The sequence below is a fragment of the Physeter macrocephalus genome, chromosome 3, assembly GCF_002837175.3.
Source record: "Physeter macrocephalus isolate SW-GA chromosome 3, ASM283717v5, whole genome shotgun sequence".
In the NCBI taxonomy this organism is placed as follows: domain Eukaryota; kingdom Metazoa; phylum Chordata; class Mammalia; order Artiodactyla; family Physeteridae; genus Physeter; species Physeter macrocephalus.
The window spans coordinates 13,869,998-13,881,043 of record NC_041216.1 but is presented as its reverse complement, the minus strand read 5'-3'; the positions used below and the strand labels follow the sequence as shown (position 1 = coordinate 13,881,043).

The following is an 11,046-nucleotide window of genomic DNA, read 5'->3' as shown; positions in this document are numbered from 1 at the left end:
GAGAGGCCCGCGTACCGCTAAAAAAAAAAAAAAAAAAAAAAAAAAAAGATAAACTTGAAGTAATAGAATTTTTAATGTGGGACTCTGATTAAGGACCAAGTTTTTACAGTCCATGGAGAAATGAGAAAAATAACATAGTGGGCTTTTTAAAGTACCATCTTTGAATCTGAGCTAATGGCCTTCTCACTTTTTAAAAAGATTATAAAAATGAAAAGGTGGTGATGCTAGGTGACAGTCTTCATTTAAAAATCTCCTCAGTTGGCAAAATAAAAGTTGACACCCCTATAATACTTATTTTCCCCTGGTCCATGACATCTCAATTATCTGAACCACTCATCTAGACTAGCTCCATCTCTTTACAACTGAAGAAGCTGAGGCCAGGAATGGCAGTCTACTGCAGGAATTTAGAGGCTTAAGGAAGTGCTCTGTATGTGAATGGTCATTTGTGGGGTAATACTGGAGCCCTTACTACAAGCAATTTACTATACTGAATGTTTTACATTTTACATTTATCATCTTACACTCACAAAACTATCGAGGAGATATATTTTTCTCGTCCTCTTTTTATGGATTAGGAAACCGAGGCATAGTAAGTAAGTGACCTGGCCAAGGGCACACAGTTTAGGAGCAGTGGAGCCAGGATTTGATCTCAAGCACACAGACTTCAAAACCACACCTTTAGACACTATACACTGTCTCCATTCATCACTGATACAAAGTATCCTGCTCACCACGTCTTTCATGAAGCTTTTTTTTTTTTTTTTTTGCGGTACGCGGGCCTCTCACCGTTGTGGCCTCTCCCATTGCGGAGCACAGGCTCCGGACGCGCAGGCCTAGCGGCCATGGCTCACGGGCCCAGATGTTCCGCGGCATGTGGGATCTTCCCGGACCGGGGCACGAACCCGTGTCCCCTGCATCGGCAGGCGGACTCTCAACCACTGCGCCACCAGGGAAGCCCATGAAGCTTTAACAATGTGGAGTAATGGCAATTTCTATTCAGTTTTCATGAATATCTTTTCTTTTGTTGGCACCTTGTAAACTTTTCATTCACCACTCTGCTAAATAAAGTCTCCTGCTGTACCATCCCTACACAAACACACAATTTTTTCAGTGTCTCCATTTGATCACTCATATATAAAAGATGTTCTAAGAAGTTTTTTGATATCAATATGCTCCTTATGTCTTTAGATTCTATTCTAAGGAAGTCTCAAAGTCTAAGAAATTAATCTGTCTTTGTTGAGATACCAAAATCCAAAGGCAGCTAGCCCATCAGTCTTTACATTTCAAAAGGTTCATGTCCTAGACTGCTGTCCTCCAGTTTGCTGATCTCTACTGACATCATTGGTGCCCAAAGAGCATTTTGCTTTATAAGGCCCAGGAAGGTGTAAGGTGCCATTACATCAGAGGTCAGTGTGAATATCAGCTGTGCTGGGAACAGGGAACATGGCCAAGGAATAAAGAATTATAAGAGTAAGAATATAGCTTAGGTTTCTTGGGTGTACATTCAGCATTATAAGGGATTAAATAATAGACCACCCACAGAAGCTGAGAAAGTGAAAGGCAAAGCTGACATAAGATGGTATTAGGTCCCTGATAGTTAGACATGGCTTCAATACCTCTTCATGCCTGAAAAGGGCATGGGACCTCAAAGGCCCACACAATCTCTGTAGATACAAGCACCTTGCTCTTTTCTGTTACACTCAAAACACTTGAAACTATTTCTTTCTTAAGAATCAAGTCCTTGTGCTCAAAGGAGGGAGCTATAGCCTGTTTTCCTGAAACCAAGTTTAGAGCTATCAGCCTAGTCTGTTTTTGGAATCACAAAGCTGGAAAGTAGGCTATTAACCAGTTCTTGTGATAAGTGATCTGAGGGAATTCCCTGGCAGTCCAGTGGTTAGGACTCAGCGCTTTCACTGCCAAGGGCTGGGTTCAATCACTGGTCAGGGCATGGGACCTCAAAGGCCCACACAATCTCTGTAGATACAAGCACCTTGCTCTTTTCTGCTCTTTTCTCAAAACACTTGAAACTATTTCTTTCTTAAGAATCAAGTCCTTGTGCTCAAAGGAGGGAGCTATAGCCTGTTTTCCTGAAACCAAGTTTAGAGCTATCAGCCTAGTCTGTTTTTGGAATCACAAAGCTGGAAAGTAGGATATTAACCAGTTCTTGTGATAAGTGATCTGAGGGAATTCCCTGGCAGTCCAGTGGTTAGGACTCAGCGCTTTCACTGCCAAGGGCTGGGTTCAATCACTGGTCAGGGAACAAAGATCTTGCAAGCCCCAAGGCACAGCCAAAAAAAAAAAAAAAAGCTGATCTGATCAGTTAACATCCTTGCTGGATGAGTTTACTGTGCATTTGAAGACCAGGGGAAAATGTGATTCTCCTGCCTAAGAGTTGATAATTTTAAATTCTAAGTTAATATTATGCTGCAGCTAAATCTTGATGCCTAGAGATGTCACCAAGGGCAAGCTCTTTTGAACAGGCTGATGTTCGATTTAAAATCTAGAGGACCAGTAGCAGGCAATCAAGAAAAGAAATAACTCCACCATAGAAGGAGATAACTTGCTGTGCAGTGCCTCTTTATGGGTGAACAATAATTTTGCATTCGGTTTCCTTAAAAGAAAAAAAAAAAGATAATCCTCCCATGTTTTCTACAAAAGTGAAAAAGTGTTGGGCTTTAGTTGCATGCTAATATGATCACACCAACATCAAAGTGTGACAGATGATTAAAGAGCATGGCCTTTGGCATCACACTGATTTAGATTTGAATCCCACTCACCACTTGTTCTAGGGTGAGGCTGGGCAGCTCAATCTCTCTGACCCAACCCTCAGGAATCATACCTATTTCAAGAGAGTTGTGAGAATTAAATGAGATGATTCATATAAACTATATACTTGCCCAGATAAGTAAGAACTCAATAGACATAAGCCATTACAACCAGAGGACCTGCTGCTGGTCTCTTTCACCCAGCTGTTGGCCTAAAGCAGGCCTGAATCCTAATTCTTCCTTACACTATCTAGTCACTATGACCAAAATTTTAAAATCCAAAGGGGCCTCAACTTGATTAACCATTTCATTCATACACATTGAAGATCTGGACGCCTGCCATCTGGTTGGATCCGTCCCTGGCTCCTGTTTGCCAAGAGTTTAGATGACCCCCCAAAGGTAGCTTCCCAGATAATCTACAGAAGCTCTCAAGTGCCGGATTTGGGTTACAATGGGGGAAGGGAGTACGGTGCATGCAGCTCTACGCAGAAGGACCGGAAGGAGAGAAACAGAAAAGTTGGAGTTTTTCCAATCTCTGGGCTCTACCCTCTCTCTAGCTTCTCTCCAGAATAGGGTTGAAAGGCTGACGGTGCAGGCCCAGAGCAAGGGTGGAGTCGCAACATTTTAGAGCCTGGGAGCGTGTTTGCAAAAAGAACGTAGAGGGAAACCGAACCCCTCCTTACGAGCCCATTTTCCTCAAACAATTCCCGACCAAGGAAAGCCCTAACCTCTGTAGAAAGCGAACTCTCAAGCACTGAAAAATACCTCAAACCCCATCCCAGTTTCCACCGCTACTAGAAGCGCCCTGTGCGTCTGCGCGTCCATGCGTGCGTGGGTGGGCGCGCGCGCGCATACGCACAGGCTGCTGGGAAGCCGCCTCTCTCTTCTGGGTCTTCCAGTTTCCCGGCGTGCTTCAGGCCCGCCAAATGGGAGGGGGAGAAGCAAGATGGCGGCAGCCGCGAACTCCGGCTCCAGCCTCCCGCTGTTTGACTGCCCGACCTGGTGAGTGGCGGGGCGACCAGCGCTGGAGTGGCCTGGCCTACGCTAGCCAGGGCTGGCCGGGCGGCTCATTTCTCGCAGCGAGCCGAGCGGCCCAAAGACCCTGGGACTGACTGAGGGAGAACTGTCGGGCCGGGCGGCGTGTGGAGGAACCGGGAACCCGGAGCCCGGGCCCAGGAACTGAGGAAACCCAGAGTTGGGGGCTCTGAGGCGCTCGCTTAGGCAGCCCCTCGGGCAATCAGCTGGTTGCCGGGGCGCTTCGGGGCCTTGACCCCGAACTTACCCCACCTCCTGACTGTCTGGTGCTCTTGTGGAGCACCGTATGTGCCCCCCTGCTCTCTGTCCCGAGCGCGCACGAGCTAGCTTCCCGGCCCCGGCGCCCCCATCAGAGCCCCGCATCCCGCGGTTGTTGCTGCAGGCTGGGTGCGGCACTTGCCTGTCTCTCGCAGACTGGGAGCTCCTTGAGGGCAGGAACGGCTCTGACCTACCCCCGCGCTCGCCTCAGCGACCAGCGCGAAGCCGGGCACCAGAGGGCATCCTTGCTTGTTAGGATGAACCCCTTTCCTCCTTTCGCAAGTTCTTGGGAATAATGGAATAATTTTAGTCTTTGAGTAGAGTACACGATGAATACATATGAATTGCCTTGCAAGGAGACCCATCCGAGTTGGGGCTATTTCTGCTCATCACAGTGTATTGTTTGTGTTACTCTCTGGCCCCCGTTATATAGAGATCCTCAAGGGCAAGGGCTGCCTAACGCATCTTTATATTCCCAGTTCCTAGGCCTGAGCCTGGCACATAGTAGGAGTTCAGAAAGCATGTTTTGGACGTAACTTGGCTTTCCCTGTTTTCCAGACAAAATGGGCTTTTGTCCAATGCACTTGTCTTACTAGCAACCTCCATAGAGGAGTTGGGTCAGGATTGTGAGATGACTGTGTTGCATCTTAAGTTAGATGTAAACAGATGCATTTTTGTGTGTGCACATGTAGGGACTCTGGCAAGATTGTTCATCCTTCAAACTTCAAAGGAGCAAACACAGGAAGCAAGTGAATGTGTGGCTATTTTCTGGGTCCCTCTGCACTTTTGTAACACCCAGTTGCTTCAGTCTACAAATTCTGTGTCCATTTTGGTTCCTTGCTGCATTGATTTCAGAAGTTGGGCCAGGACAGTAAACTTACAGTTAGAAGAGACTGTATGAGATCACCTACCATTTCCTCAGCGTCTGTTAGGCACCAGGCACTGTGTTAGGTGCTTTGACATATATGTATCTCCCTTGGATGGTGTGGTTACAGGAGTGTAGAGAAAAGTTCCCTTAACCATGCCATTGTAGAATGACCTGTTCAAGGTTAACAAATATGTCTTGTATTTGTTGGTACCTGGTTTCATGGGCATAGTTTTGGATTGCCCTAGATCCCTAATTACACTTCTCTGATTTGGACTCAGAGCTCAGGACAGTACCCTCTGCTTATTCTGTGATGAGTCTAGTCTTGATCAGCCCCAGACACCAACTGATTTATTCTGCCTTTATATGGTATTAATGGTAGTGGCAAATCTTAGATTCAGACTCCAAGTGACCAGACAACCCCAGCTATAGTACTTGCACTCTTTGTGCTGCTTTCTCTCCAAGGGGGATAATCCAGTGTTAAAATATGGGTTTCTCTGGTGCTGCTCTAAATACAGATCCACTAAAATATGTTTCAGAGCAGTTGAATCACTGGGGAAGTAAGTGTCAAATGTAGAAAGGAGCTATAATAACAGTGAAGTAGATGGCATTTCTGCTTGAACGTGAACTAATTATAGGCTAGTAAGAGAGCTACAGTGTTGAATGGGATAATGATTGTAAATGGCATTTACAGACTCATCCTGAAAATGTTTTTTCACACTTATTTTTCAGGGCAGGTAAACCCCCTCCTGGTTTACATCTGGATGTAGTCAAAGGAGACAAGCTAATTGAGGTATGGAAGTACATATCTTCCCTTTTTTTTCCCACCACACTAAAGATTTTTGCCAGTGACTCACTTTTCCACCTCCTCTCCTGTGCTTTGTTTTCCAGAAATGCTACTTTCGTTCATCCTGATTTTTTTTCTATTAAAAGCACATGGTGATGTAACACATTAAAACCATGTATCTCCACAGACACTCAGTTTTTTTGTGACTCCTCTCACCTTCCAAATGAAGGGTTTTAATAGATCATGGGCTTGTGGGCCTCAGTCAAACTGGATGCCCTATAACTTGGTGAATTCCTTCTCTCTGAGTATGTGGAGTTGTATGGAAGGTGCAAGATCTGTAGTAATTGAAGAAGAAAGTGAATGATGTAGATTGAATTTAACTTTTAAGTTGCTTTTATGAGATTCAAGCCAAAACTCTTCAAAGAAGATAGTAAACTAAGATACTTGCTCAAAAAAGAGAATGGAAATGGTGACAAAATTCATTCATTCATTCAAAACATTTCATGAGTACTTATTATGTGCCAGTCATTGTGCTCAGCATAGGACTATAGCAGTGAACAGAACAAACGTGGTTCCTGTCCTCAAAGAAATCATCTGATGGGAACAACAGAATCACACAAAAATGTGCATGATTATAATTGAAATAAGTACTATAAAGGACAAGTTGAGCAGAATTCCAGCTTTTCTACAAGTCTCTAGAATGAAAACCACATAGAACTTCAAGAGAACATGAATTTTGATTAGCTGTTAGGTTGTGTACTTTTTTTTAATCCTTATGTTACCATTTATTTACCAAGAGATGGAGATTAAGCCCACTCTGACTGTGGAGTTGTGAGTCTCTGTGTCTTCAACCAATTTTATGTTTGCTTGCTCAGATAGAATTTAGGTTCAAGGCCCTATTATTGAGTGCAGTTATTTTTCTTTGGTATATATAGTAAAAACATCGCACTCCATAGTGAAAAGCTATCTTTGAGGTCTTCTGTGGGATGTTCTATAAATACACTGTTTTCACTTTCAGGATGTTGTAGAGATACCCACGTATTTTGCAAAGTATTAAGGCATGAGTTGTGATGAATTCTCTTATTAATTCATCAAGCCCTGAGCCAGTCACTTAGAGCCCCTTTGTCATGTGTTCTTCTGTCTTAAAGGTTACAGAGTACCAAGATTATTCAAGGGAATAAGTTAGCTAAAATGTTTTTTGTTTTGTTTTGTTACACTGTAGACTGTTCCACAGATATAAAATATTGTTGCTAAATAGACATATAGGAGTCTTTTTTTTTTTAAACCAGAATTTAGTAAGTCTTCAGTTTACTACAGGAAGAAACAGACAAGGAGGGCTAGCTTTAATGATAATGCCATATTCCTCTGTGAAATAATTTATATGTTCAAAGCACTCCGACTTGTCAAACATCCTTCTAATTACTGGTTTCCATTAAGTGATAATGTTCTCTTTCAGTGCTCTTAGGTGTGCTGAGTTGCCACAAAACTGTCATGTTACAATCCTTAGACATCACTGTATTGTTTCTGAGAGGAATAGACCTGAGATGTGCTTATTTTTTAAGGATTTAGGCAGCACTTGATACTAACCGAGCTATCTCTGTCCTAGCCTTGTGTCAGAGGCTTGTGATGTGTTGTGATAGCTGGGTTGAAGAAGTGCAATATTAAAACAAAAGCCATGAGTCTTTTAAGCCCAGTGTGTAAAGATACACTCTGAGTTATAACCCAGAGGCACAACTGGATAATGGTACTAGCCATAGCTAGTTAAGAAATTGTGGCTTAGTGGCTAGTGAAAGACCAATGCATTATCTCATTCACTTGGACAGAAGAAGCATATTGTCCGAGAATTCACACATTTTCCTGCTTCTGAGACATACTATTTTTTTCCCTACATTTTCACATTTCTATAATTGAGATGCCTTTAATAGTGAATGTATATATTTAATTTGGAGGCCCTTTCTTTTTTTTCCCCTCTAAACACCCAAATCGCTGGTACTGGCAGCTTAGAATCATAGAAATGTGGTCAATTTTATATTAGAACCCAAGTGCTGGTGATCTTATGTACTGTTTCTTTAAGTCTAGCCTATGAACACTGTGGTTAGCAAATTTAAGCTTATGAGGACATAATCTATGTGCATATAAATATGAATGAGAAATGCAGTGAGATTCAACCTGCATAGATATTATCTAGAGAGAATAAGATGCTGAAATTTCAGGGCTCTCTCAATTCTGAAGCAATGTCTTATTTTTAACCCAAGTCTTAATACTTGGGTCTGAGCAGACATGGGGATGCTTGTGTGACTGAGCTTTCAGGCTGTTGTTGAATCTTGGTGCTCCCTAGCACTAGGGGCCTGGGACAAGCTCTGCCGGCAGCAGGTGGGCACTGCTGGACAGGGTTTCCCAGAGGTGACCCCCATACCTATTTTGAGCCTTAAAGGCTAAGCTGGAAAGGAACTGGGTAAGTGATTGTTTAAAAAACAATTAAGAGTGTGACCCATAGTACTTGTTCACTCCTTAAAATGTTTTTTGCCATATGGTGGATTTTTTGATGCAGGAAGAGTGAAGAAAATATATAATGTAGTGGTTTAAAAAGCTTAAGACTCTGAAGTCAGACAAACCTGAATTTCTAATCCAGTTTATAAATATCTAGCTGTGTGAACTTGCATATATTAATTAATTTCTTTGTGCCTCACTTTTCCTATCTATAAAAATAGGAATAATAGTGCCTGCCTACTTCACAGAGTGGTTGTGAGGATGAAATGACATAGCATAAAACTCATAGCATAAAACTCATAGCGCATGGGCACATAAATACTCAGCAGTTGTTAACTGTTATCAGTACGTGAGGTGTATTTCTGGTTTTGTAAGAACACTAAAGCATAGGGGAGAATTGTAGCCCACTGTGGATTCAATGACATAGCCAGGAATGAAATATAAGCCTCTTGATTCCTAGCCTGGTACATCCTAATTTGACTATACTTCCCTACTCAACTTTGTGCTGTCTTCTCTTAGGGATTTTAGAAGGAGCATAGTGTGAAATGTGAACTAGAGCTTAGTGAGACCTTGTGTTTAAAGGAAAAACAGGGAATTCCCTGGCGGTCCAGTGGTTAGGACTTGGCACTTGCACTGCCGAGGGCACTGGTTCAGTCCTTAGTGGGGGAACTAAAATCCCCGCAAGCCGTGTGGCACGGCCAAAAAAACCCCCCAAAACTTAAAGGAACAACATAATGTATATGAATGAGGGTTATTCTTCAAGGTACTCATATTGTAGACTTTAAGAACTGAAAGCAGTGTTAGCGAAAATTTATCTAGAGTCCTTCATCTATGATGGCCCAGTCTACAACCAGTCTGTGGCAAAGCCTTTACTGATCCAGGATTAAAAGAAAAATAAAGACAGTGTAGTGAGTTTTTCATAAATTCAGCTCAAAGAGTGGTCCTTTATCCTTCTTCTTACTTATTTGTTAAAATGACCTGTCTTTCATAAAATGATTATAATACTGATTGGTGACAATTAAAAAAATAGTTCTCATACGGCAAAAGAAAAGTTAACGATACTATGTCAGCCCCTACAATTTTTTTTTTTTTTTTTGCGGTACGTGGGCCTCCCCATTGTGGTGGCTCCTCCCATTGCGGAGCACAGGCTCCGGACGCGCAGGCCTAGCGGCCATGGCTCACGGGCCCAGATGTTCCGCGGCATGTGGGATCTTCCCGGACCGGGGCACGAACCCGTGTCCCCTGCATCGGCAGGCGGACTCTCAACCACTGCGCCACCAGGGAAGCCCATGAAGCTTTAACAATGTGGAGTAATGGCAATTTCTATTCAGTTTTCATGAATATCTTTTCTTTTGTTGGCACCTTGTAAACTTTTCATTCACCACTCTGCTAAATAAAGTCTCCTGCTGTACCATCCCTACACAAACACACAATTTTTTCAGTGTCTCCATTTGATCACTCATATATAAAAGATGTTCTAAGAAGTTTTTTGATATCAATATGCTCCTTATGTCTTTAGATTCTATTCTAAGGAAGTCTCAAAGTCTAAGAAATTAATCTGTCTTTGTTGAGATACCAAAATCCAAAGGCAGCTAGCCCATCAGTCTTTACATTTCAAAAGGTTCATGTCCTAGACTGCTGTCCTCCAGTTTGCTGATCTCTACTGACATCATTGGTGCCCAAAGAGCATTTTGCTTTATAAGGCCCAGGAAGGTGTAAGGTGCCATTACATCAGAGGTCAGTGTGAATATCAGCTGTGCTGGGAACAGGGAACATGGCCAAGGAATAAAGAATTATAAGAGTAAGAATATAGCTTAGGTTTCTTGGGTGTACATTCAGCATTATAAGGGATTAAATAATAGACCACCCACAGAAGCTGAGAAAGTGAAAGGCAAAGCTGACATAAGATGGTATTAGGTCCCTGATAGTTAGACATGGCTTCAATACCTCTTCATGCCTGAAAAGGGCATGGGACCTCAAAGGCCCACACAATCTCTGTAGATACAAGCACCTTGCTCTTTTCTGTTACACTCAAAACACTTGAAACTATTTCTTTCTTAAGAATCAAGTCCTTGTGCTCAAAGGAGGGAGCTATAGCCTGTTTTCCTGAAACCAAGTTTAGAGCTATCAGCCTAGTCTGTTTTTGGAATCACAAAGCTGGAAAGTAGGCTATTAACCAGTTCTTGTGATAAGTGATCTGAGGGAATTCCCTGGCAGTCCAGTGGTTAGGACTCAGCGCTTTCACTGCCAAGGGCTGGGTTCAATCACTGGTCAGGGAACAAAGATCTTGCAAGCCCCAAGGCACAGCCAAAAAAAAAAAAAAAAGCTGATCTGATCAGTTAACATCCTTGCTGGATGAGTTTACTGTGCATTTGAAGACCAGGGGAAAATGTGATTCTCCTGCCTAAGAGTTGATAATTTTAAATTCTAAGTTAATATTATGCTGCAGCTAAATCTTGATGCCTAGAGATGTCACCAAGGGCAAGCTCTTTTGAACAGGCTGATGTTCGATTTAAAATCTAGAGGACCAGTAGCAGGCAATCAAGAAAAGAAATAACTCCACCATAGAAGGAGATAACTTGCTGTGCAGTGCCTCTTTATGGGTGAACAATAATTTTGCATTCGGTTTCCTTAAAAGAAAAAAAAAAGATAATCCTCCCATGTTTTCTACAAAAGTGAAAAAGTGTTGGGCTTTAGTTGCATGCTAATATGATCACACCAACATCAAAGTGTGACAGATGATTAAAGAGCATGGCCTTTGGCATCACACTGATTTAGATTTGAATCCCACTCACCACTTGTTCTAGGGTGAGGCTGGGCAGCTCAATCTCTCTGACCCAACCCTC

General features: G+C 42.7%; 1 non-coding gene across 1 annotated transcript; it reads left to right on the top strand.

Moving 5' to 3' along the window:
• The first annotated feature begins 7,280 nt into the window (after positions 1–7,280).
• Positions 7,281–7,446, top strand: LOC112065369 (small Cajal body-specific RNA 1). Its single transcript, XR_002891996.1, has one exon. It is a non-coding gene; the product is annotated as a small Cajal body-specific RNA 1 (non-coding RNA).
• Positions 7,447–11,046: the final 3,600 nt, after the last annotated feature.